Source organism: Protopterus annectens, chromosome 8.part0 (assembly GCF_019279795.1).
Source record: "Protopterus annectens isolate FY-2018-M chromosome 8.part0, PAN1.0, whole genome shotgun sequence".
NCBI lineage: Eukaryota > Metazoa > Chordata > Ceratodontiformes > Protopteridae > Protopterus > Protopterus annectens.
Window position 1 is genome coordinate 107,951,329 of NC_056741.1, and position 27,068 is coordinate 107,978,396.

The following is a 27,068-nucleotide window of genomic DNA, read 5'->3' on the forward strand; positions in this document are numbered from 1 at the left end:
GCTGTCCTTATTCCTACTTTACTTTTTCCATTTTCCTCCCAATTTAAAAATAACAGAAGATATAAATATTGCTCAAGGCCATTTACTGTGCCTTTCAATAGTACCTGTAGCAGCACTCGGTGTAGCAACATTCCTGGCCACAATTGCAGGCAACAGTCTCTCACAGACAAACCTGCAATTTTTATGAGTGAGTTTCTTAATTATTAGTAGCTTGGGCCATGATATTCCAGCTAATTAGTTATTGCCATCAGGCTGCACTGCATACTTCAGGATCTCCATATTAGCCTTAGTGCAATCACTGTATGCATGTTTAAGTTGAAATAATGCATTTATGTAGTACAGTTTGAGTTATCTTGGATTTGTGCAATATGGCAATTACTATTTCCGAGTAACAGAAATTCTTGTATTTTTCATTATTTTATATTGTAAGCTGGCCATTTGTGAAGCAATTCCATGAAAAATACTGTAGAAGATACCAGAGAAATATTTGATTATATCAGAAAGATTAAGTCCATGAATCAGCACACACAAAATGCAACAACATATAGCTATAGTCACACTTGAGATAAATCTCAAGATAGCATCATTTATTAACATAAGCTTTATATAACCTTTATCTGATGAGTTTGAATGAAATATAATACTGCAATCCAGTAGATCAGCAATAACATTTGATCAAACATTTCCTTAACTGGTGTTTAGTTGTAAAAAAAACAGTGTGCACATAAGGGGGCTAACCTACTTTAAAAGACAGCAGATCTTGTTAACATATAAATCAAACTCTAATTACGAGTCAAATATTAATCATTATAATGAGAGTTGTCTAGATCATTCAAGTGGTATTTGAAATAATGTTGATTAAATTCTGATTCAGTAACTCCCTAAAAAGCAATATATAAAAGAGGTTTGCTTATATTAAATCTGAAGTAATGCTTCTTAAAGCCTTAGCTATCCTTTCTAATGCTCTATTCAGCTCTCTCATCTGGCACCACTTAACTTGAAGCTGAGGGATAAAAAAAGTCTTCAGCTCAAATTTGAGGAGCAAAAAATAGTTTGTAAACTGTAGAAAAATCTTGATGATTGGATGGGAAATAGGAAATTCACCCCGGGGATCACATCTGTGGCTCTGCTTGACAGGGGCACAGGAAAATAATTTTTATTGGGTGGCGAAAGCCAGGGTACCTTTTTGGCTAGGCTTATATAGGCCCTAGGGTTAATAGCCTAGTATCTACCTATGAACCTATGAAGCAAGTTACTTGCTACAAATGTAACAAATGGCTTGCTATAGACTAAACACCACACAAAGAGCGGTGAGCAAGAATGTAGCATCTGTATTCATTTATGAATGCTGATATTACCTCTAGCAAACATGAAGGAATGCAGCACTTCCACCATGATTGCAAATGCACTATAATCCAAATAGCATCTGCCAGTTATGCAGGGGACTCTTTACCATCCTAACTATGAATCTGACACTTCTTTGCCAATTTTTGCAAAATGTCAAAATCAATCTGTATAGCTGAAATTATTGAGCCAATATAACACTTACATATAGCAGAGTAATATGTTTTATGTAGACAGAGACAGATGACTTTAAATGTCCACATCTGATCAGATTCATGATAAGTAAAAATAACAAGTGTCCAGATATTCCCTGGGATAAAGTAACATACCTTCCCTAGCAATCAAGAACTGCTGTGAATACATCAAAAGGCAAGATGTGGCTTGAAGGTAATTATCAACAAAAAAGTAGGATTTTCATTGCCCAGGCAGTAACTAATTAAGAAACTTTGATCATGAAAATGAGTGAGTCAGTATCGAGGCAGCATGTTTTTTGTCTTTGGCTAAATATTTCTCAAACACAATTAGTCAGGATGTTTCATGAACGTGGCTATAAGCACATGGTGCTATTTCTTGACACTACAAAAATGGTTGGAGGATACAGTAAATGACCCCTAACAATGCTTCTATGCAGTTATTCCTTCAAATAGGAAGTAAATAGGATTACAGGAAATTCAAAATGGGAGAAAGCAATCAAAGGAGCATATACAAAGGCAAAGGGAAGGGAAGAGTGGGAGTGCACAGGGATGAAGGGATATATTTTTTGGGATATGTGCCATGTTTGTTTTAAAAAAAACAAAACAGAACTGTAGCGGTGTTGGTGCTGCTCATTAGAGTTGTTGATGCCAGTAGCAGCAGTCATTGTCCTGTTTGCCCATCAGCTCATATAACTTGCTTTAATAAACGTATTAAAGCAACTTTTGAAACAACTACAGAGCATCCTATTCCTCCTGCTAGGAGAGAATTAAAAGCATTCTCCTAGATCTAAGAGCTAAGGTGGTATCTTCTGTGCTTAACCTTGGCATTATTTTATTTTTTTATTTTTTAAAGACTAGGTGGGAAAGGATGCATGAGGATTACAGCAGATAGAAGGAAGACATCCTCAGGTCACTGTCCATCACAGAACCTCAACCACCCAAAAGAGAGTCAGACCTGGAATTAAAAGATGTGTCAGTCAGAGATGGACAGGTCTGATGGCAGGGTAAGGACAGGTGCCACACCACAAGCACAGCTGTACCAGGTACTGTATAAAATGCTAAAATAAATAGAATAAAAAAAAAAAAAAAATATATATATATATATATATATATATATATATATATATATATATACACAACAATGGCGGGGGACACAGCATAATGGTTATGGTCTTCAACTCCCATACACAAGGCGTTACAAAAAACACACACACACATGCTCCTCCCATTGTCAACACTTATCACTATAGAGGTGAATAATGTTTTGGCCAATATTTGAAAGCCTAGTGGTGACAGGTAAAGATCATTTCTGACAATGCAATGTGGCCTGTTAACCATGTTCTCCCAGGCTAGGTATTGGACCCCCTTTGGAATGACACCGGTTATTAAAGTCAATCATAGATTAGTACTAGGCTAACTGCCCTTGTGAGCCATTTTAAGCCTAGCCAATTATCCCCTGTGAGACTCAAACCCTATACTTTGTGTTTGTAAGGCAAACACCTCAATCATAACCATTAGGCCAACCTCCTAAACCCTCATTTTCTGTTGCAGGCAATCGAATGCTGTTCAGTGTTAGGCTCACCCTTGTGACATATATCCTGCGAGCTCAATCATGTCTGTCTTCATGCTGTCCAGGGAGGTATGTTTCATTTTATTTACACCCACATAGACTATTACTGAGTTATACTGGTACTTGTAGTTTGGTGACCGGAGTACTTGCATGATCTGGTGAATCTTGACCTCTGAAGGTCAACAAACTGTAACCTTCTACTTATCCAGCCTAGTGAGAGGGATATCAGTGTCCGTGTGCATGTGTCCCTGACAATCTTTTTGGTGTTTTTTCTGTGCTTGTATGTGAGAGTCTGGCCTCCAGAAACACTGTGCAACTACATCTCTAACATACTGTATTCATCTGTTCCAGAATTAAGTGGTTGTCAGTGTATGTAAGGTAATTTCTACATTGCCTCAGGATGCCCATGTCCACCAGGCTAGATGCATAGACAGAAATTCCTATCCATGGTTGGAGGTCCTAATATGTCCTTTAGAAGGGAAAGGAATGGAGGGTGTTTGCAGCTGTATGAGGGACTGGTGCTTATTTAGTGTAATCTACAGCTTACCTATCTAGCAATGCTGCCCAGCACCCAAACCAGTTGCACATTGAGCAGCAACAGTCCTGAGTGCTTAATAATGTAATCTACAGCTAACTAAATGCACCAGTGTCACTCAGGGTGCAAACTAGTTTCTCCCTGAGTAGCACAGGACTGTGGAAAATTTCAGAGGTAGTTTTTATAGGGAATGTGTAACTTCTAGGGATCTATATTAGATCATCGAAGTGTTAATACTTCGAATGGTCTAATATCGACCTGAAAACAGCGAACGCTGAAAATAGCAAAGCTGCAGATAACCAATTTTTTTCCTAGGGAAATAATTTGGTTGTCTGTTTCTCTGGCTTCGCTATTTTCAGCATTATGGTGGAAAGTTACAGGTTGGGTTCAGGTAAGTGTGTGATTGTGTGGATGTTAGGGTTATGTGAGTTAGGGTAGGGTGTGGGTGAGGTGAGTGTGCGATAGTGATAGACTCTAGGTTTAGGGCGGGGTATGTGAGTTAGGGTTAGGGCGCAGGTGTGCGATAGTGACAGACTTTAGGGTTAGGGCGGGGTATGTGAGTTAAGGTTAGGGCGTGGGTGAGGTGAGTGTGTGATAGTGATGGACTTTAGGGTTAGGGCGGGGTATGTGAGTTAGGGTTAGGGCATGGGTGAGGTGAGTGTGCGATAGTGATGGACCTTAAGGTTAGGGTTTGGGTTAAGAATAGTGGATAGATAGTACTGTATGTACAGTTTAGTGTAGGGTTAGATGTAGGATTTTAAGTGTATGTGTGTAGATTGTTTTTTGGTGTGCTTGTGTTGTGTGTGTGTTTTTCGGAACAGTGAATATTTTCCCAGGGAAAACATTCGCTGTTCTGAGCTTTCGATGTTTTTAGATTTCATGGTTAAAAGTTCGAGATTGTTGTATTCGATGATGAGCTGTTTCGCTGAATTGATATAGACCCACTTCTAGTGATTGTGTGTATACAGGGCATGACCAACTGCTGTCGTACAAAAAGCAATATTTGACAAACAAACACAAGCAGTTCTTGATAACTGAGCCGAGACTCATGCAAATGTAAGGCTTATATATGAGCTGAAAAAAAGCAAGTTTTGAACTAGCTATGCCCACAGGCCAATCAGGTGAGCATACAGTAAGCTTTCCACCCGCAAATCCCAACTCATATAGGTGAAATCCGCCTTCTCCTGCTAGAAGAATGCAGACTTTGACCCTATTAATGTAAAATGATTGGTTTGGAGACCAAGTGTTAGGGAACCACAAAATAGATGCTTAAAATCACTGAAAGCAGCAGATACAGTATATTAACAATACTACAGACACAAACCTGCACTCTTACAGCAGTGAAAAAAAATTAAACTTAAAACTTTAACCAAGTGCAGGAAAAACAATAAATAACATAGAAATCTTTCAGAATGCAATGAAAACAGGCAATGCAAGTGCACGATAGTACTTTTATTTTATTATTTTTTTTTAGCAAGGATGGGTTTAAATTCAAACAAAATCTCTCAAATTATCTGCAAGTAGCACCAAACAATGAGCAGCTTTCGATAACTGAGTGATATGAACTATGTCCTGCACTCAGTAATCTGTTACCAGGTTAGTTTCTCTCTAATTCACAGTATGTGGTCAGTCCATGCATGTTATAATATAACCAGGGTGCAATATTGCATGTATTGTTTTCAATGTTACATGTTATGCTTATTTTAATTCACACTTATGAAGTTCTTAACTAGTGTCACAACATACTCCTCCCATCTACATCTCACATAGTCATACCTTGCAGCTAGATCCTCCACAGATTCCTTATCAGGCATCATCTGTGCTACTGACTCTGTGGCTTCCTCCTCTGGCAGCAGATCTGCCCTGCTGTAGCTTTTTATACATCAAAATGTCTTGTAATATTGCAAACATTGTACAGTTTTTACAGCATGCTCCAGGTAAATGCTGCACTGCACCACCAAAGAATCAGGCCTTTAGCAGATCAGATTCATGCACCAACACACACACACACACACACACACACACACACACACACACACACACACACACACACACACACACATAAATAGATATACATACACAAATACATGACAATAATTCACCACCACACACCCTTTCTGTCAACACCTTCTGTGCCATTTTTTGTCTTTGTTTTATGTCTGATTGTTTGTGTGTCTCTGCTGCCACACCTCTACTTTTTTTCAATACTCTTGTCTTCCATTTCCATCATTCTGCTATAAGACCCCACCATGAACCACGAAAACCACACAGCCTACCTGGACCTACTTGAGTCACTCATGGTACAGCCAAATACCTTAGTCATGGGTGACTTTATCTATCCTTCCATCGACTGGGTAACCTATATGAGCACAAACATGCTCAACCAAAAGGTTCCTGGACTTTTTTAACACAAATGGTCTGGAGCAGATAGTCAGCACACCCACAAGGGGCTCTAACATCCTTGACATAGTGCTCACCAACATGGGGGATCACTGCACCACCTCATTTGTGGGGCCATCCTTCGTAAAATCTGATAATAAATCAGTCTCATTTGAAGTAGCAATTGTACCTGACCCACCCTCAGGGGCAAAAAGGTTAAACAAATTACTCCAAAGCAAACTATAGCCTACTGAGTGATGGCATCAATAATTTCAACCCCTTGCCAACACTGATAGCAATGACCCCTATACTGAGGTGTACACAAATGTCCGTTATAAACATCTGTATAAATATATAGACTCAGCCATACTGGAACAGATCATATCAAGATCCTCATGAAAAAATAAGGCACCCTGGTGGACATCCAGCATAAATACATTATAAAATAAGAGAAAGATCCTGCTGTCAAAAAAACAAGAGGGAATAGTCCCAGAAGAGGATGAACTCCCTGCAAAGCATAAACAAGTAGATCAGACATCTTGTAAAATCCTCTAAAGCTAATTGTGAAACTAAATTAGCATCCCTAGCCAAGAAAAATTGCAAAGCCTTCTTTAGCTATGTCCAAAATCTAAGAGGGAAGGCCCATCTTTGTGCTGAACTAGTAGTGGACTGTACCACTCATACTGAACCTGAGGACATCACCAACCTGCTAGTGACAGGTTTAGGGAAAACTTCACCCCCCCATTCCCACCAACCGTACCCCATAACATACATGTCACCAGTCCTCTGTCTAGTATTTCTAGACAACAGGCCTTAGCCACACTCTCCAAGGCCAAAAACACAGCCTCTGTGGAACCAGACAACATCCAAGTTACTTATTAAATGGTCTAAAACAGGAGTTAGTGGAACCACTGAGCACGTTCTTCAATCTCAGTCTAAGCACTGACTTTGTCCCAGCTGAGAGGAAAACAGCAACCGCAATCCCTTACACAAAGTGGTCCCTCAGCCAGCCACAGGAACTATAGAATCATAAGTCTAACCAGCCTTATCTGCAAGGCCATGGACAGAATCATCATGGACCTTATCAACAAGGATATAGGTGAGCTCCAAACTCTTGACCCAACTCAAACTGGCTCACAAACAGAACACATACAGTCAAAATTGGGGATGTCACATCTACTAGCACACCTGTTACCAGTGGTGCTCCACAAGGATCTGTGCTAGGCTGCTAGGCCCCCTACTGTTTAGTATCTATTTTTCAGAAGTCCAAGCAAACATAGGTGGCTTATGGGTTATCAGGTTTGCTGATGACTGCAAACTGGATGCAATCATCAAATCCCACAAAGATGTCAAAATACTTCAAAAAGGGCTTACACAGACAAATTATTGGTGCCAAAGCCACAGATTTTAACTAAACACAAAAAAATGCATTATCAACCCCTTCAGCAAAGGAGAAACCCCTGTTAATTACAACATTAATAATACCCCTAAGTTCAAAACCAGTGGTGAGGGATTTAGAAATGCAAGTTGATAGCAACCTTAACTTTGACCATCAGGTGCCCACAGTAGTAAGGAAGGTCTTCTATGTTTCACACCTCATAAGCAAGGGTATAGCATCCAAAGCTAAGAAGGTTATAACTCTCCTGTACTCGGCTCTCTTCAGACCAATAATAGAAGACAATGCTCCTTTCTTTATGTACCTCACCCAACATCTGCAGAAACTGGAGAGACCTCAGAGGTTTCTCACAAAGAAAATTCAGGGCCTACAACACATGACCTACATGGACAGACTGAAGGCCCTATCACTTTACTCAGCATTGTATAGACTGCCTAAAGGTGACTTGTACCTGGCCTGCAGAGCAGTCTCAGACCTTGCCTTGATGAAGCTGCTGCATATCTGCAAATACAGTCAGATAAGATTCACTTGCTCTAGGGACCTTAACCTAGCCTGAGATTTTAACAGAACATGCTGAAGAGACAGATCTGTCTCCCAGAGGTTGCTATTCCTCTGGAACAAACTCTCAGTTCATGTAAAACACAGCTCCTCAATGGCCCTATTTAAGTATAACCTACACAATTGGATGGAAAACCATAAATTTACACCGGGGGTTTCACCTATGTCTCTCTTAGACAGGGGAGCTGGTGCTAATCTTCGACTTGCACGCAAACATGGACTGTATATCTTGCTCCATATGGGAACAAGGGTTTAACATGGCTAGGCTTGTAGAGGCCTTAGGGCCAATAACCTAGTAACCTCCTATGATCCTATGGTTCTATCCTCTGCTCTTCTCAGAAAGAAAAAAGAAAATGGGCATTTATCCCCCAAAATAAGTATATTCTTCCACACCCACTCTCGCAGTCACTGTATTCTTGTCTATATTCCTGTGCTTGCACTATCCTTATTCCTACTTTACTTTCCCCTTTTCCTCCCAATTTAAAAACATAACAGTAGATATAAACATTGCTGAAGGCCACTTACTGTGCATTTCAGCAATTATTGTAGCAGCACTAGGTGGCTGTATATTACTTTTTTGGTGCTTGTTGTAGCAACATTCCTGGCCACAATTGCAGGAAACAGTCCCTCACAGCTAATCCTACAATTTTTATGAGTGAATTTCTTAATTATTAGTAACTTAGGCCATGATTTTCCGGGTCTATATCATAACATCGAAAGGAACGAATCTCGAATGGCTTAAATATTGAAATTGCCGTTCAACGATTTGTTTTTGTGAGATTGCGGTACAGTGAAGATTGGGAATTTTGCCCTTTCCTCACTGTAGTGCAATCTCGTAGCTAATATATATAATTAGCGGGGGGCACAGCCCCCCAGAAAAGTGATTTCGATGAATGGCAATTTCGATATTTAAGCCATTCAAGATTCATTCCTTTTGATGTTATGATATAGACCCAATATTCCAGCTAATTAATTGATAGTTACCTTCAGGCTGCATTACATACTTCAGGATCTCCATGGTAGACTTACTCCAATCACTGTAGGTAGAAATAATGCATATTCAGCTTTAAAAAAATGTGCACACTTGGTGGCTAATCTACATTAAAAGACAATAGATCTTATTAGCATATAAGTCAAACTTCAGTTACAAGTCAATTATTATTCATTATAATGAGAGTTAACTACATCATTAAACTGGTATTTGAAGTAAGGCTGATTAAATTCCTATTCAGTAACTCCCTGAAAAACAATAGATAAAAGAGTTTTGTGTGTACTAGGTTTGAAGTAATGCTTCTCAGAGCCTTAACTACCTTTTCTATGCAGCTCTCTGATAAGGCACCCACTCAACTTGAAATTGAGAAGTTAAGGCAAAAAAAACCTTCAGCTCAAACTTGAAGAGCAAAAAAAAAAAAAAGTTTGTAAACTGTAGCAAGTTACTTGCTACAAATGTAACAAGTGGCTTGCTATAGTCTAAATACACAAAGAACACCGAGCAAGAAATTAGTATTAGCTTTCACTTATGAATGCCAGTACTACCCTATCAAACATGAAGCAATGCAATGCTTTGGCCCTGACCACAAATGCACTACCATCCAATCAGTATCTGCTGATCATGCCCCTGATACCTTGTGCCTGGGGAGACTGCCCCTCTGTACTGTCTTACCTGTGCACCTGATGCTTCTTTGCTCATTTTTGCAAAATGTCAAAATCAGTCTGTATAGTTGAAATTGCTGGCCCAATGCATCACCAAAACATAGCAGAGTAATTACTATGTAGATACAGACAGATTACTTTAAATGTCCATATCTGATCAGATTCATGATAAGTAAAAATAGAAAGTGTCCAAATATTCCCTGGGACTCAGTAGCATACCTTTCCTTTGACTCAAGGGCTACTATAAATATGTCAAAAGGCAAGATGTGACTTGAAGATAATTTTCAATCAAAAAGTAAGGCTTTCATGACCCAAACGGTAGCTCATTAAGAAATTTGAAGATAGCATATTTCATGTTTTCAGCTAATTATTTCTCAAACACAATTATCAAATATAACAAACCACAAAGAGAGCAAAAGAATGGTATACAACCACAGAATAAGCCAGTGAAGACAAATGGATTTCACAGGGCAACAAGCTGGATCTTTGAGTTTATTTAATAAAACACACAAACCTCTTAGCACCTTGGCATACAGTCTTTACAGAGTAAAATTTCAAATCTTCACACAGACAGCCTTATATACAAACTGAGCAAGTATTAATTAATATTAATAATTGAATAATTACACACACCTACAATTAAATAAAAACTTTCCAATTACAATCTAAGTTCAAGCCTCTGGGAACCACAGGGGTTGGGAGGGTGGCCTAATGGTTAAGATGTTTGCCTTACAAACACGAAGTGCAGGGTTTGAACCTCACAAGGGATAATTGGCTAGGCTTAAAATGGCTCGCAAAAGCAGTTAGCCTAGTACTAATCTATGAACCTATGTATTGTTTAAGAATAAAAACTGTTTCTTTATATAACAATTTCTTCTTTACACTTTGATTATTATATAAATCACTTTTAACTTGATCTAAAATAGTGGCTTGTAAGCCACTTTCATTCTCTTGATGAAATTCTAAAAAATGCCAAGCGATCGGACTCTCCAGTCTCCCCTTTCTGATATCTCCAAGATGTTCTTGTAAGTGGAATTTAAATGCTCGCTTACTTTCACAAATACAAAACTTCCCACATGGGCATTTTACAGCATAAACGATTCCTACTGAATTACAACTATACAATTGTTTAACTTCATATTTTTTGCCATTAATACATGGAAAGTAAGAAGTCACATATTTACAACTGCAACATTTACCACATATCTTTGTACCTTTTTCTATAGTAAAAATAAAATGAAAACTCCAGCAAAGCTAGAACTTCCAGTGAGTGAACTCCCAAACCTCTTGTATCAGAGGCACATGGGATATATGCAAATGATCCTTATGAACATCAGGTGTTTCAGCTTATTGGCGATTCTGAATGCCCATGACTTGTTTCATCATTTTAATGGACAATTTCAGGCCCACAAAAGCCAAACCCCACTAGCTGTGGATATGCATATTTTGGCCTTGTTATGACCTTGTCAGCACAACTCAAGCAGAGTGTTTGTCTAAGCATTGGAAACACAGGGCTGTTATACCCAGCTGATGTCCATTATCAGTAGGGTCACTGCAAAAATGATGAGGGCATAACAAAGCCAAAATATGCATATCCACAGCTAAGGATCATTTGCATATATCCCATGTGCCTCTGATACAAGAGGTTTGGGAGGTCACTCAGTGGAAGTTCTAGTTTTGCTGTAGTTTTTAATTTGTTTTTACTGACTGCTTTTTCAGTGACCTTTTCACTCATTGTTTTACCTTTTTCTATAGGGAATAAGTTCCTAATATCCCCATTAATGGTCACTTCTGGACAAACAAACTTCCAGTGTATAATCATATCACCAATACTTCTTCCTTTTTTAAAATAAATATTTATCATTGCAGGAAGTAAATTCTGAATACTTATATGTCTAATTAAATAATTCCAATAATATTTTATCATTTTTATTACTGTATCACTAAATAAACTATATGTAGTGACAAAATACTTTATTGCAGTCTCACTATTTCCATAAGTTTTTCTTACTTGATTAGTATTACCCATAATGCATTTTTCTTTGATTTATCCCACTTCATAACCTGCAGTATATATTTTTTCAAGTATATTTGGTTCATAGCCCCTTCTCAGATATATATTCTTAGTTTTTTTCTATTTCTTGAATAAATTCTGATTCCACATTGCATAACCTTCTCAGTCTGAGAAATTCTCCATATGGTAAAGCTGCAATAGTGTGACTAGAATGGCAACTACGCCCATCTTTTATTTATTTAGCTGGATGCTGGTCCAGCTTCAGTAGAGAGGCCCGTAGAGAAAAGCCCAGAGATCCGGGAGAAAAGTAAATTAAAAAAATAAAAAAGTGCAACACACTTATGTGACTGGCAATGAGCAAAAATAAAATGATATTAGTATGGTGGTATGTACCTTACAGAAAAAAAAAAAAACCAAAACAAAATTTAAATTAAAACTTACTTCTTTTTGAAGTTCAAAAATGTAATGGATAGCTATAAAACATTAATTGTTAATTAATAATTATTTTATTTTTTTTTTTTAATTCATGTTTGAGAGTGGTAGTAACAATGTAATCATTAAGTCTTTAAACTTAAATACTGATTGCCATCTATAAATTTCCTATGTACTCTAGTATGTATAGGATATCCTTCTAAGCTTTCTAGCATAACATCTAAAAGGGTAACCTTATGTCCTACTTTTAAATCATAAGTTATATTTATTTTGCTGTAAATAATCAAAAAATCACTCCACATAATCAAAACCCCCTTGGCACAAAAAAATAAGTCATCAACAAATCGAAAATAACCAATTACATATTTTCTAAAAAAAAAGTCCTGTGGAATCCATTTGTCTTCACTGGCTTATTCTGTGGTTGTATACCACAATTAGCAAGTATCTTGCATGAACACTACTATGTGACTATTTCATGAAGCTATCAGAATGGTTGGAAGATGAAGGAAGTGTCTCCTAGCAATGTTTCTATGGAGTTATTCATTCAAATGAGAAGTAAATAGGATTATAGGAAACTAAAATATTGGGGGAGAGCGAGCAAAGGAGTGTATACAAAGACAAAGAGAAGGTACTTGTGGGAGTAAAACAAAACACAACTGTAGGAGTATTGGTGATGCCAGTAGCAGCAGTCCTTCTCCTGTTTGTCATCACATAACTGTCTTGAATAAACTTATTAAAGTAACTTTTAAAAAATGTCTACAAATCATTCCTCCTGCTAGGACGGGATAAGAAGAATTCTCCTCAATCTAAGAGCTAAGATGTTATCTTCTATGCTTAACCTCAGTACTCTTTTATTTATTTATTTATTTATTTATTTATTTGTTTGTTTGTTTATTTATATTTTTATTTTTTTAAAGGCTAGAAGGGAAAGGATGTATATGGATTGCAGGAGCGAGAAAGAGGACACCCCCATGGTCACTGGCAATCACAGGAACTTCACCACCCAAAAGAGAGGCAGGCCTGGAATCAAAAGATGTGTCCATCAGAGATGGACAGCTCTGATGGCAGGGTGAGGACAGGTGCCACACCACAAGCACAGATGTACCAGATACTGTAAAAATTGTAAAACAAATGGATAGAAAAAAACATTAAAAAATACAAAAAAAGCTGGGAGCACAGCATATTGGTTAAACTCATTTAATCCAATGGAGCTCAGGAAGTTTGCACTGTAACTTCCAATGGGTGAAGACTAAGCCTTTTGACAGAATCAAACTATGTCCGCATATTTCAAACAAATGTTCATATCTCTGGAAACAAAGGAGTTATGAAAGTAGTATGGATGGTGCATAGGATTTTGTGCTGGGCTGTTGGCACACACCTATACCAGATGGAGCGCCTGCTCTCCATCTTACTGAAGAGCACCTGTAGGAGACACAGAAGTCAAGCAATGCCACCAGGGTGCAGTGAGATGACACTGATGGCAGTCCACTGGGTGAGGACTAGATTCTCACTGTCAACTGCCTTGATATGCATAGAACTAAGATTTCCCATCCCTCTACCCAGCCATGGTGTTCATCCACCTCATGTGTCCTTCACCATCCCTCTCTCTTGTCTTGTTGCCTTGTCCATCTGCAGTTGCTTCCTCACCTGCCTAACTTACATCACCCAGACATTCCTACATCCTTTTCCCTACATTCCTCTTTCTCTAGACAAGAAATGGGGCACCTGTCCCACAAAAAAAATTGTCCCATACATAGCTCTCCATTTTACAAGTGTGTTATGGCACATATGATTCTTTTAAATTCTCTGTATAATTCTCTATACAACAGATTGTGCTGTGGTCACACCTTTCTCTGGGGGTGACGGTCCAGATTCAGCCAAATTTGTATGTTTATTCTGGAAGAAATGCATTGCCATGGTTCTTTACTACATCTTCCTGCACATTCCTGCCTTTTTTCACTTTGCTGTTCCCCCTTCTTGCTCCCCATTTCAAGAGTTTCCTGTCTCCCTAACACCTTTTTATAAAAGTCCAGAAAACACTTCTCAGGTATTGGTCCTGCAATACAGCAAAGGCATCCATTCCTTGATAAGTTCCATCAAAGCACACTGGAGTACTGTTTTTGGATGCCACGGATTAACCAACTGGTTGGGGCAACAACATAGATTTGTTTTAAAAAAAAAATAAACCATCCTAGAAGCAGGCAGTAGTTATGATAATGTTTCTACCAAAGGTTTTTACCAAAGGTTGGGGCATGAAGCAGTTCGGAACCTGCAAACAGTTTTGAAGGCAGTATTTTTTCTGTGGAACATCTTCTTACATTGATTACAGTTAAGAGCATATTTGACTGCAATACTATGGGTGTTATTTATATATATATATATATATATATATATATATATATATATATATATATGGATTCACTTTATAACCTTGAATTACTGAAATGTCGAATTTCAGTATCTCGAGACTATAAAACCTAATCCACAAAACACAGACACAAAAAAAACGCGAAAGTCAAAACACCGAAAAAAATGCACACACAATACTACACATACACCACAACACCCACATCACAACAAAAACAAACAAAACTACATACACAACTCATACACACATACGCAGGGAGCAAGCCCCCCTGCACCCCCATGTGGGGGGCTGCTCCCCCACACACCCCTACTTATATATACTAACTCCGAGATCGCACAAACACAAAACAGAAGCCGACTCACACACGCACATTCTCCGACCCCTCACACACACATCAAACACATCAGCACACTCACACACACTCTAACTCCCACTCACAACCCTTAGAAAACACTTACCTGACATAACACCTACATCCACACATGGCACCGCGCACCATCAAAACACAATCCCAGACATTACGCAGCGTAAGGTCATAACCGTATATTCGACATATATTCGAATTCACGATTATGAGCTTTCGCTATTTTTAACATTTGGCTTTATAGCCTAGAGATACTGAAATTCGACATTTCAGTAATTCGAGGTTATAAAGTGAATCCATATATATATATATATATATATATATATATATATATACATATAAGGTATAAGGTGGAACACTTGGAAAGGAGTGGTGATTGGGAAACCTTTGTTGTGAAGAGGGAGCTTCACTGGCAACTTTTATTAAATGTCACTGCCTCACCGGGTATTAATGACTTAATATCTATCAAGCCTATTTTGAAAATTACGTCTGACTGCCTGTCATTGGACTTCTATAACCAATTGTTTTAAATGTTTTAAATAGTTCAATAGATCACACAAGCTATTTCATGTATTTACTGTTTACTAATTCTTAACACATCTTCTATTATGTTTTTTATACAATATTTACTTTTATACCAATGGGCGGCCAAGGTGGTACAGCAGTTAGCATTGTCACCTCACTGGAAGAGGTTCTCCGGTTTGATCCTCGGCTGGGGTGCCTTCTGTGTGGAGTCTGCATGTCCTCCCTGTGGTCATGTGGGTTTCCTCCGGGTGCTCCAGTTTCCTCCCACATCCCAAAGACATGCTGTAGGTGGATTGGACACTCTAAATTGGCCCTAAGTGTGAGTGTGTGCATGTGGCTGCCTTCTGTGGAAGGTTGGGTGCTGGGCTGGCAACTCGACACCATAAAACTCCACTGCCAATCATGAGCAAACAGGTGGTCTGCTGTGGCGACCCCTAAATGGGAAAAGCAAGCAAGAAGAATTTACTTTTATATCAATGGTATTGGTGTTTAGCATGCATATATATTTGATGCAGGAAGTTTGGGAACAGTATTGGTATTTTAATGTGTGTATACCTTTAAATTTTGCCAGTGTTTGTGGCATCTTTTTAAGTGTATAAAAGAAAAGACGTAGAGATCACATTGTTTCCAATGAAGTTACTTTTCAATTGGAACGAAAGCACTCAAAACTTTGTGTAATTAAAGACTATGTTGTGTTCTGGTGTGGCATCTGTTTTTATTTTATGTATGGGATTATATTTTTTGTGGAACAGGTGCTCATTTTTATGAGGGAGAGAGAGAGGAATGTTGGGGAAGGGCTGTAGGAATGTCTGGGTGAGGTAAGTTGGGTAGGTGAGGATGCAATTTCTGACAGACAAGACAGCATAGGAAAAAATGCCAGAAGAAGGTTTGTACTGATGTGATTGATTTCCTTGATATTACCTTATTAAAAAATGAGAAAGGAAATCTAGAGACTAAGTTATATAAAAAGCCTTATAAGAGAAATGCATACCTACACAGAAATAGTACACATCCTCAATACATGTTCAATAATGTTGCAAAAAATCAAATGTTGAGTGTGGCAAAATTGAACTCATTAGATACTGTTATGAATTCTCAATTGGGCAACATTAGCTCAGATTTTAAAGAGAGAGGTTATAACCACAATGTTATTGATACTATTTGTCAGGAAGTCAAACAGCATAGAAATGCACTGGCTAAACCTATATTTTCACAAAGGGGAACACAGGAATGTATTTCTGGGGATTTACATGACAAATTTAGATGCATGCTGACCTATAATAATAACACATATAATGGAAAAAAAATCATGAATACATATAGTATATCTTAAAAGATGTTCCTGAATTAGTTAGATTTATTTCAGATAAATCAAGCTTTGATTATAAAAGAAGTAATAACCTTAGGAATTTATTTAGTTATAAGGAACAGACCCATGTTAACACACCATTTAAATCTAATAGTGTTGGTACTTTTAGATGTGGGAGATGTAATTTTTGCAAATATATTCATGAGCGTGATTATTTTGTACATCCTATAACTAAGGTTAGATTTACGTTGGATATGTATGGTAACTGTGAAATAAAAAATCTTACATATTTAGCTAGATGTAATAAATGTCAAGCTTACTATGTTAGAAAGACTAACCAACAATTTAAAGAACATATTGGAAATCATTAAGCAGATTTTAAGAGAGTAAATGTTGCCAATGCCCTGTATAAACATAAGAAAGACATGGGTATGAATCATGATTTTAAAGTTTTAATATAAAAGCATTACATTAAACACTACATTGGGAAGATATTAAACTCCTCACTGAATTGAAGAATTTTATTATATATGTTGCTTTAAGGCTCACATTTTCTCAGGCTTCACTATGATATGCAGTTGTCATCAAATTAATGGAAGGTTGGATGGCATAAACAAGCATAGACTGCTGTTTTGGGGGTGAGGAGCAAAGGTGCATTCCTGTCATGGAACATGCAAGAGTATAATGTTCTTTCAAGGGGGGTGAACCCAGGCTGAGCTACTGTTATGGCACAAACAAGGCTATGTTCTCTTGTTACTCTCCTTGTTTTGCATCCTGCTGGTTTGATCTTGTGAGGGTGGTGAAGCCGGAAAAGGCATGCGCCTCATTGCTTTCAAACTTCTCTGTTATGATTTCCCATTTGAAATGTATGTTGTTAAACTAAAGGCATGCAGTCATCATCATTACTTTGGGGAGGTATCAATGTGTGAGTCTTTGAGGCCTGAGGCCTACTACTTGCTAATGGCTACATACAAGTCAAATAAGTGTCTGCTGTCACATGTTCATAGGTTCCTAGATTAGTACTAGGCTAACTACCCTTATGGGCCATTTCAATCCTAGCCAATTATCCCACATGAGAATCAAACCTTGCACCTTGTGTCTGTAAGGTAAACCCCTTAACCATTATGCCATCCTCCCACCCCTTAATTTCTGTACAAATCTCTCACCTTGTAGTTGTGTATTGTACCAAGTAATGAAATAAAAGGACATCTACCAGGCCCATGCTTCCACTTTTCAAGGGTATCAGAACTTGTCAGGGATTTGGGATGCATGGCTATGCTTAAAAAGGCCCTTGTAGTTGTTAGCCTATTAAACATCTATGAACATATGAGCATGTCATAATATTATTATACAATACAGCACATGTTCAGGACTTACCTTGTAAATGCAGCAGTTGACACAGTGTTATTTCAGGGCTGACTGTGATGTAAGCAGTACACAGTCAATACACGGGGAGATAAAGGCTGTTGCTCTGATTTGAGGCCAGCAGAGGTTGGAAGGTTCCTGTACTGTGCCCCCGTCCACCCTTTAGCACTCTACAATGTCCATGTCAAGTATGTTGTGATAAGTTAAATGTGGCCTGAAAACTATTCTCTGTCTTGGCCTAGGCCTATTAGCAGCAGCAGCATTGCCTGCAGGATGTAGCACATACAAATGGAGTTAAGCAGCAGCAGCTCCTAACTTTCTGTCTGTGTAGAATTTCTGTGTCTGTACTCCATTCATTTTGAAATCCACAGGAAAAAACAGCACGGAGTCTAAATGGTTGCTTTATAACTTTGTGATTATCTCCACTACATTGTTTGATTAGCATACAATTCAGCTGCTTATGCTGTAATTAACATGTCTGCAACACAGCCTAGACAAATGCAGTCCATTAATAATCCACACCATTATAAAAAGGCAAATGTGTAGCTAGCCAAACTGATGGTGAAGATACTTGCTACTTGTTCAGCAAAGCAAAATATTTTCAAGGCAATCTTTACAGAGGAGTATTGAACTCTAGCAGGTATGCTGTCATTTTTACCTACATAATACATATGCTGGAATATATTAATGAATAATGTGAAGTAAAGCCACTCACGCTGTTATCTGTATGTATTAGTTAGAAGTGTACTGATAGCATGGCCATGTTTGTAAAGCCATTTCAGAGGTACAAAAGATTGACAGTACTATGCTGTGTGGCACATATGTACAAACGTTTCAGGGACAGGTCCTCTGAATGCATATTTAGCATTTCCAATGTGTTTTATTTGCAAAAAATGAAATTGTTTATGTGTCTGTTCTTTAGTGGGTGGGGAAGCAAAGACAATTTACTGTTATGTCACAAACTGGAATGGATTGTTCTTTTGGGGGGATGGCACAGTTGTGGCACATACAAGGATATGTTACCCTTGTTACTCTGCTTGTTTTGCATCCTGTTTATTGTTAGTATTTCCCATATGTCATATGTGTTATGTTTTTCCAGCGGGTACTACTGACTGCCTATCTTAACTGTTTTATCTGGTATCAGTTACTTTGTAGTTATGTGATAGTTATCTGTATTATCATTCTGTTGTGTTTTAGGACCAAATATGTCATTGAGGTACAGACCCCCCCAATTTCAGTGAGGCAGAAAACACCATAATAGTGGATGCACTACATCAACAATTCTTTCTCAGTGTCATAAAGAGCTTCTAGGTAAGGCTTTGTTATATGACCAATCCAACACTGTTGTATAGTAAAACAATTGAAATAAAAGTTACTTTTGTGTCACATGTGTGTGTTTTTTTTTGGAGGGGGATTGAATATTAGTGCAGTGGTAAGCTCAGTTTGGAGTTGTCAGCAATGTACTTGTTAAAGTAAAATGTATTGATGATTGAGAGGAGTACATGTAGTACCTCTTGTCTTACTGTTAAATTGTTAAATGTGATGATGCTGGCCTTACCTCTAGTACATGTAGTACCTCTTGTCTTACTGTTAAATGTGATGATGTTGGCCTTACCTCTTGGTTAACTTTTTTCAGGACCATTAGGAATCCAGGACCATAGGCCTCCTGCAGGTGGTAAGCCAAATCAAGTTATTTCAGTACAGCAGATCAATTTCTAGTAATCTAATTTTGTCATTTTAGGCCTACTGTGTCTATTGCTATCCTGTCTGTAATAGTGGCAGCACTGTTAGTTGTTTAGCATATATTGCACCATAGTAGTGCAGGTATTAATGTATGCCTGTGTTTCTTCCTTTTCATCACAGGTGATCAAGACAGTGGGAATGTGGGCCCTTTCCGACCTGATGTCAGTGTCTCATCAGACACTGATGATGAGGGTGGTGAAACTGAGGTATGGTTGGGTGGTGCACAGGTTGAATCTGACTCAGTTGTTGACATCCAGTCACCCCCTTCTTTCTCCCTGGACACACCCAGTAACACTATGGCTAGCCAGTCCACTGAGCCCACAAATATAAGACAGGTGGAGGGTGATGATATTGAGTAGGGAAGTCTGACTACTGTGGCTTTAGTGCCTGTTGAGTCTGTCTGTAGTCAAAGTGTTAGCGAGGTGCCATGCAGGAAGGTTGATAGGGGTGCTCAGTGAGGGCCTGCTCTATCTCCCCTTCACCTGCTGTAGATGTCTATTCCCTTGTCACTCATCATATGTGTAGGGCCATCATGGAGCCACAGGCACATTCAGAAAGGTGCTAGAGACAAATGCTCAGGGTTGTGGATTTGGCACAATCTGTCATGCTTGACTGCCTCCACCATGTTGCCAATTCCCTGGACTGGATAAATGACTTGTTGGAATGAGGGGTGTCTATAATGGACCAAGGGTGTCATGGAATGAGCAGTGTCTGTGATGAAATGTCTGCTGGCTTTGCTGGGAGGGGAATGGCATCCTCATGGGTGCAGGTCAGCCACAACATCTGCTGAGATACAACGTGGCCATTCCCAATCACAGTCCTGTTGTGGCAGTACTTCTGCTGGTCCATCGTGGAGTGTGCTGTCGACAGCCAGACATGGTAGGCCATGGGGTGTTGATACTGCACATTCCAGTGAAGGGAGCACATCCAGCAGACATCGGTCACACTCAGTTAGTAGCACTCCAACTGACATTGGGTGTGGTGGTGCCATTACAACTCCTTGTAGAGCCAGTTTCCATGGTGGGGGGTGACAATGATGAATGCCCACCTCTACCATGCATGGCTCACATCCGTCCAAGATACCAAGATGTAGAGCTAGCACTGAGCTTGGCTGTGTTCAAAGCAGACTCTCACACACTATTTTCACATGGAGGACCCCTACAGACACACACACACACACACACACACACACACACACACACACACACACACACACACACACACACACACACACACACAAACACACAGCCTGCCTGCTTCACTTTTTCACTGACAAACACTCACTAACCTTTTGTGTCAGCCTAGGATCCTCCCCCCGCCCCAGCATCCTGTGCAAGTGATGATAATCGTGCCATATCCCTGTTTGTCTCTTTAGGATTCAGGGATACAAAATCTTTGTGTCTGATACACAAGGTGCATAGTTACATTACTACCTAGTATATCTGCATTTGTATTATTGAATTGATAATCGTGCCTGTCAGTTATATTTGCCTTTCCAAATCTTACAGTGGATAGCATCATCATGACAGCATTTTTTTAGTGTATTCTCTTGTAAGGGTTGTGAAGTCTGGAATTGCAATGTGTATCATTACTTTATAACCTTTCTCTTTAATCTTTTCCATTACATATGTATGGTGCACATCATAAGACACAATTACATGCAGATTTCAGGATTGTATGACAGCACTGTAGTCAAACTCATCAGAACAGTAATACAGTATAATGCTCTATTTTGCAGGAACCTCAGCAGACATATTCAGCACCTGGACAGATCACAAGGCTTTCTTATCACGATAACACAGGGCCTACTAACCATGACATGATGTATGCGGGTAGATTAATGGACATCTCACTGTCATCTGGTTGGTATCACATTACATTGTAACTGTGACAATAAGCCTATTGCTGTTTCTTTAAGTACTTGGGCTTCAGTCCACTTGTCTTACATTAAGAAGGTTTGTACTCTACACTCTGGTTGGAGGAGAAGGCAATCTCTGCCCTTCTGAGTTAGGAATTGCTTGTTGAATGTTTATTGTGGTTGTTGTTCTATGTCTGCTTGTTATGGTTTAAGCACTTGGCCTCCAAGCCAGTTATTCTATATTCAGAAGGTTTGTGGTTTACATTCTTGTGGCAGGGGAGGATAGCCTATCCCCTTCTAAGTTGGGATTTGCTGGTTGAAGGCTTATTGTGTCTGTTATTCTGAAATTGTCTTAGTTCTGGTTTAAGCACTAGTGTTTCTGACCACTTATTTCACACTAGGAAGGTTTTTAGTCTGCACTCTTGTTGGTGTAGTCTAGTGGATTGCTGCTTTATTTAAAATGTTTTTTCTTCTGTTGAGATTGCAATTTTCTGCACTTTGGATTTCTAGGACTTCTTCATTTTATATCATAGGCTCAATTAAAGCGTGCTGAATCTAGACTGTTTGGTATCATTGGAGGACTGAAACTAGCCCTCCTACCTTAAGAGGGGCCCTCTGCATCATTGTGGCAGAACTGTGCAGCCAAGAACCCATCTGACTTGGGGATTGCTTGAAATAAGGCTCCCTTCTGGCCTTTCCCTTGTTTTACTTGTTTAAAAGAGTTTAACTTCACTTGTATTCTAGTGTTGTGTTTTGGGGTGTTTGCACTCAATTTACTGTAACTACTCAGATCTTGCACTGCTGCCATATGAGCAAATCTGGTGTGCATTGTGGAACATGGACACATTTTTGTAGCCTTAGCTCTCCATAGAATAGACACATTTCTTTAGTCTTACACCAAAACGTGTTCCATCTAGCCCATTCCCCACTACTTTCTGCAGTATGTACCTTCCATAATGAATGGACAGTTTCCCACCACGTCTTTAGGCAGCCTGATGGACATGGACATCCTGAGGCAACAGAACAATTGCCTCATGTATGCTGACTACTGGTTACTGCTAAAACAAACTAATAAAACATGTGAGAGTTGTATCTATATCATGAACCTGGAATCAATTCTCTCTCATAACAACAAACCAGATATCAAACATGTTGTCAGCACACACAATTCACCTGCTGCACATAAGCTCACAACACATAAACCCACATGTGCGGAAGTACTCGCTGGAAGCCTAACAGAAGATGAGAGACCTCCCAGGCACAAACCTACTGCATACAGTGCCGACCCAAAAGAATCCACTACACATTATACACACACCAGTGTCTCAGCTAATAAGCCCATCAACCAAACCACCTCAAAACCAAATGCCTTGCACATTAGCGACTCATAGTGAGACACACAGATGTCACCCTCACCAGGATGGACAAGGAGAAGGTCACAGTTAGCTGCCTGACAGGTGCCAGGCTCCATCAGATCACACATGCACTGAAGTCTCTCAACAAGTACTGTTATGACTCTGTCATAGTCCATGTTGCATTGAATGACTGGAGACCTACCTCACTGTACTATATGAAGATGCTTGCCTCCCCATAGTGGCCTTTTTAGACAATGTCAGAAGTAAAGATCCAGCATAAAAGAATCCACCACAGACAAACAAAAGGCTATGCTACTTAATGCATGGAGCGTAATCAAACTGCATTCACTGGTAGAACTTTTTACCATGACAGATTCCCATGTCTGTACACTCACACAGCCATGGTTTAAGGCCACATAGAGCACCCTGGCCATGCAGATTTACAGTGCCTTCTACATGTTCACACATCAAAATGAGCATGAAAGAACCAAAAGTGGAGGTGTATACATCTTTATTAAAGACAAATACACCACAAGACAGGTCAAAGAGTATGACTCTGTAGTGCTATCCCAAGTCCAACTAACTGTATGTAAAACCCCCTTCCATATCATTGATAGCTACAGGTCCCCCACCCTAAACCACAAGGACCACTCTGTCTACTTGGACCTAACTGAGTCACTCCCTAGACAGCCAAACACCTTGATCATGTGTGACTTCAACTATCCTTCCATCGATTTGGAGTCATATGTGTGCACAAATACACTCACCCTAAGGTTTCTGGACCCCAACAAGAGGACTGAATTCCCTAGACATAGTACTGACTAACACAATGGCTCTCTGCACTAACCCCTGTGTGGTGGCCCCCCTGGTCTGGTCAGATCACAATTCAGTCTTGTTCACATTCACAATCATACCTGACATCTCCTGAAGAGCAGAAAGGATGAAGTATTTCTCCAAAGCAAACTATAGGCTCCTAACTGATGCCATAATTCACCCCGGGGATCACATCAGTTGCCCTGCTAGACAGCAGTCTAGGGAAGTAAATATTATGGGAAAAAATAGCCAGGGAATTGTTATGGGTAGGCTTGTATAGACCCTAGGGCCAATAGCCTAGTACCAACCTATGAACCTATGAACCTATAAAGAGTTGCAACCCCCCTGCTACCACTGTCAACAATGACTGCTATACAGAAGTGTACAGAAATGACCTGTATAAACAGCTATACAAATGTATAGAGTTGGCTGAACATGAACAGATCAAAACAAGTTCCTCACAGAAAACAAGCCACTCTAGTGAGCATCAAGCATTTATAGGTATACAACAAAGAAAGAAAGTAAGGTTATACAACAACTGGAAGAAAGTAATGTCTAAGAACAAGAAGCAACTGAATCAGCAGAGGAAAGATGCTCTCCACAGCTTGAACAGGGAAATTAGCTATCTTGAAAGGTCCTCTTAAACCACATAGAAACCTAAAGTAACATCCCTAGCTAAAGATAATCTGGAGGCATTATTTAGTTATGCCAGATATCTAAAAGTGAAGGCCCAGTTTTGTGACCAACTAGTAGTGGACAGTGCCACTCATACTGAACCTGAAGACATCACCAACCTGCTACTAGACACTTTGGTGCAAACTTCAACCCCCTGTCCCCACCAGGCATACCCCAAAGCATACCTGTCACCAGTCTTCTACCTAGTAACCTTCTATGAACCTAAGGTGATGTCTGCCTAGGTTCCAGGCCATTGTCTGATCATGGCCTGGTGGGATTGTTGGATATGCAATATTTTGATATAGTTGACTACATCGGCATTGTCTGTTGAGCATATGGTGATAACAATGTCCTGCATACTGGTATAAAAAGATCTCTGTAATGTCAAGTAACATCTGTCACACACACACACACACACACACACACACACACACACACACACACACACACACACACACACACACACACACACACACACACACACACACACACACACACACACACACAGTTAACTGTAGTGAAAACAGAACCTGTACCTCTCTAAATAGGCAGACCACAGAACACAGTACTATATGTAAGCACCATGTCACATGTCTGACTTTTACTTATCTGCAGGTCAACTTATAGTGGATGACATCAGCAGGCCATGTGGGAGACAAAAGGCTGTAAAGGCTGCATTAAATGGATGTGTAGGCTTGTGCCAGTCTTAAAAATCTGGCAAGCCATACCATTGAAGACGTAACTGTGGGATACATACTTCTGCTCTTTTGTCTAAACCAACCCACACGCACACACACACACACACACACACACACACACACACACACACACACACGCACACGCACACACACACACACACACACACACACACACACACACACACACACACACACACACACACACACACACAGGCTCCCTACCTATTTAAGGACCCAGACTACAGAACACAATACTTATCACATGTGCGATGGCAAAAGTCTGATTTTAACAGGACTGCAAGTGAAGTTATAGTAGATGACATCAACAGGCCATGTGGGAGACAAGAGGTTTGGATGCCTGCATAGGTACATTGCTTCACAGTGTCATCTGAGGCTAGTAGCCTAATATCAGTAGGCTGTTTAGAAGCCTTGCTGTGTAACAACACAAGTACCCTGATTGAGCATACTTGGCTGAGTTTTTCAGAGCAAGGCTATAAGCACCACCAAGTGGCCCAGTCCATGAGTGAGCACACGACATTATGTATAACACTTCGTATTGTGGATGATATGTGTGTGGAAAAAGTAATGAGACCTTAGAGTTGCAGTGCTTGTTTGGTGTGGTTTGGGAGGGGAACAAATGAATATATTATTATTATTATTATTATTATTATTATTATTATTATTATTATTATTATCATTACTATTATCATAACATATATATTATGTTATATTATGCCCTTAGTTTGCAATGTTTCCACATGTAGCTTTATGTCATACTAAGGAACTGAACAATAAACGGCAATGGTGCAATATCATTATGTATTCTTCCATAGCTCAAATAGCACTTGATTTGTGCAATGGTCAACAAAGTGTACACACAGTTGAGCTAGGTCTGTTTCCATGCGGGGAAGCAGTCTGCAAAGGCGAGGCGCATTGCTAATGCTTGCTACTATAGCCACAATCCCATCTGTATTCCAGGCCATATTTTCACAATGGTTATGAGCATTAATTGAATGTATCCATTTTTTATTTTTGGGTGTCTGCTTTATAGGAAATCTGGTTTTTCCCTGTTTCTGCAATGTTGCATATTGTGCAGTCAAGATAAGCTTAGCTAAATGTTTTTTTGGGACGAGGCACATTGCTCAAAACTGAAATTAAAAGAAGACAAATAGGAAAAGATACTAAAACTAAGGAACACATACACAAAATCTGTACAAGCACAGTAGAACTTGACAGTACACATCACAAATTTTTACATGTCAGGATTTGAACCCATACCAATACAGGTTCAGAAACCAAGAAAGGTGCCTTAGTCCTCTTGGCTACCCAAACAGCTTTGCATCAATGAAATGGAAAGTCATTCTTCACACAACCAACTGCATCAGAATGTACACTGCTAACAAACCAACAGCTGTGATTTGCACATTTAATTCTCTTTACTATATTTGGTCATAGAGCAGTTAGTGACCACACAACCTGTCATAATTATGCTTACAAATATACAGCTCTGTTAGTGTTTCTTGATCACTTATCAGTTATCTAACAGATGCAGTGTCTAAGCCATTCTATATCATTGGCCTTAACGTGATAGGATATTAACTGGAAATAATATGATATTCATTTGCCAACAAATGAAGTCCAGGTTGGATGACACAAGCACACATATACTGTTCTTTTGAGAACAGCATAGCTGAGTTACTGTTAGGGCAAGAACAAGGGTACACTTCTCTTTTGGAGGGGCAAGGCTTAGTTATTGTTATGACACAAACATGTCTGAAACTCAATGTGTATCATCACTTTCTAACTTCTGTCTTCAATGATTTACTAGTACTATGGTATGGTGCTAAAGTGAAGTCATCCAGGAACATCAGAATTATTCACGGCTTTTGCTGTGTGAATCTTTCATGCCTGAGGCCTACT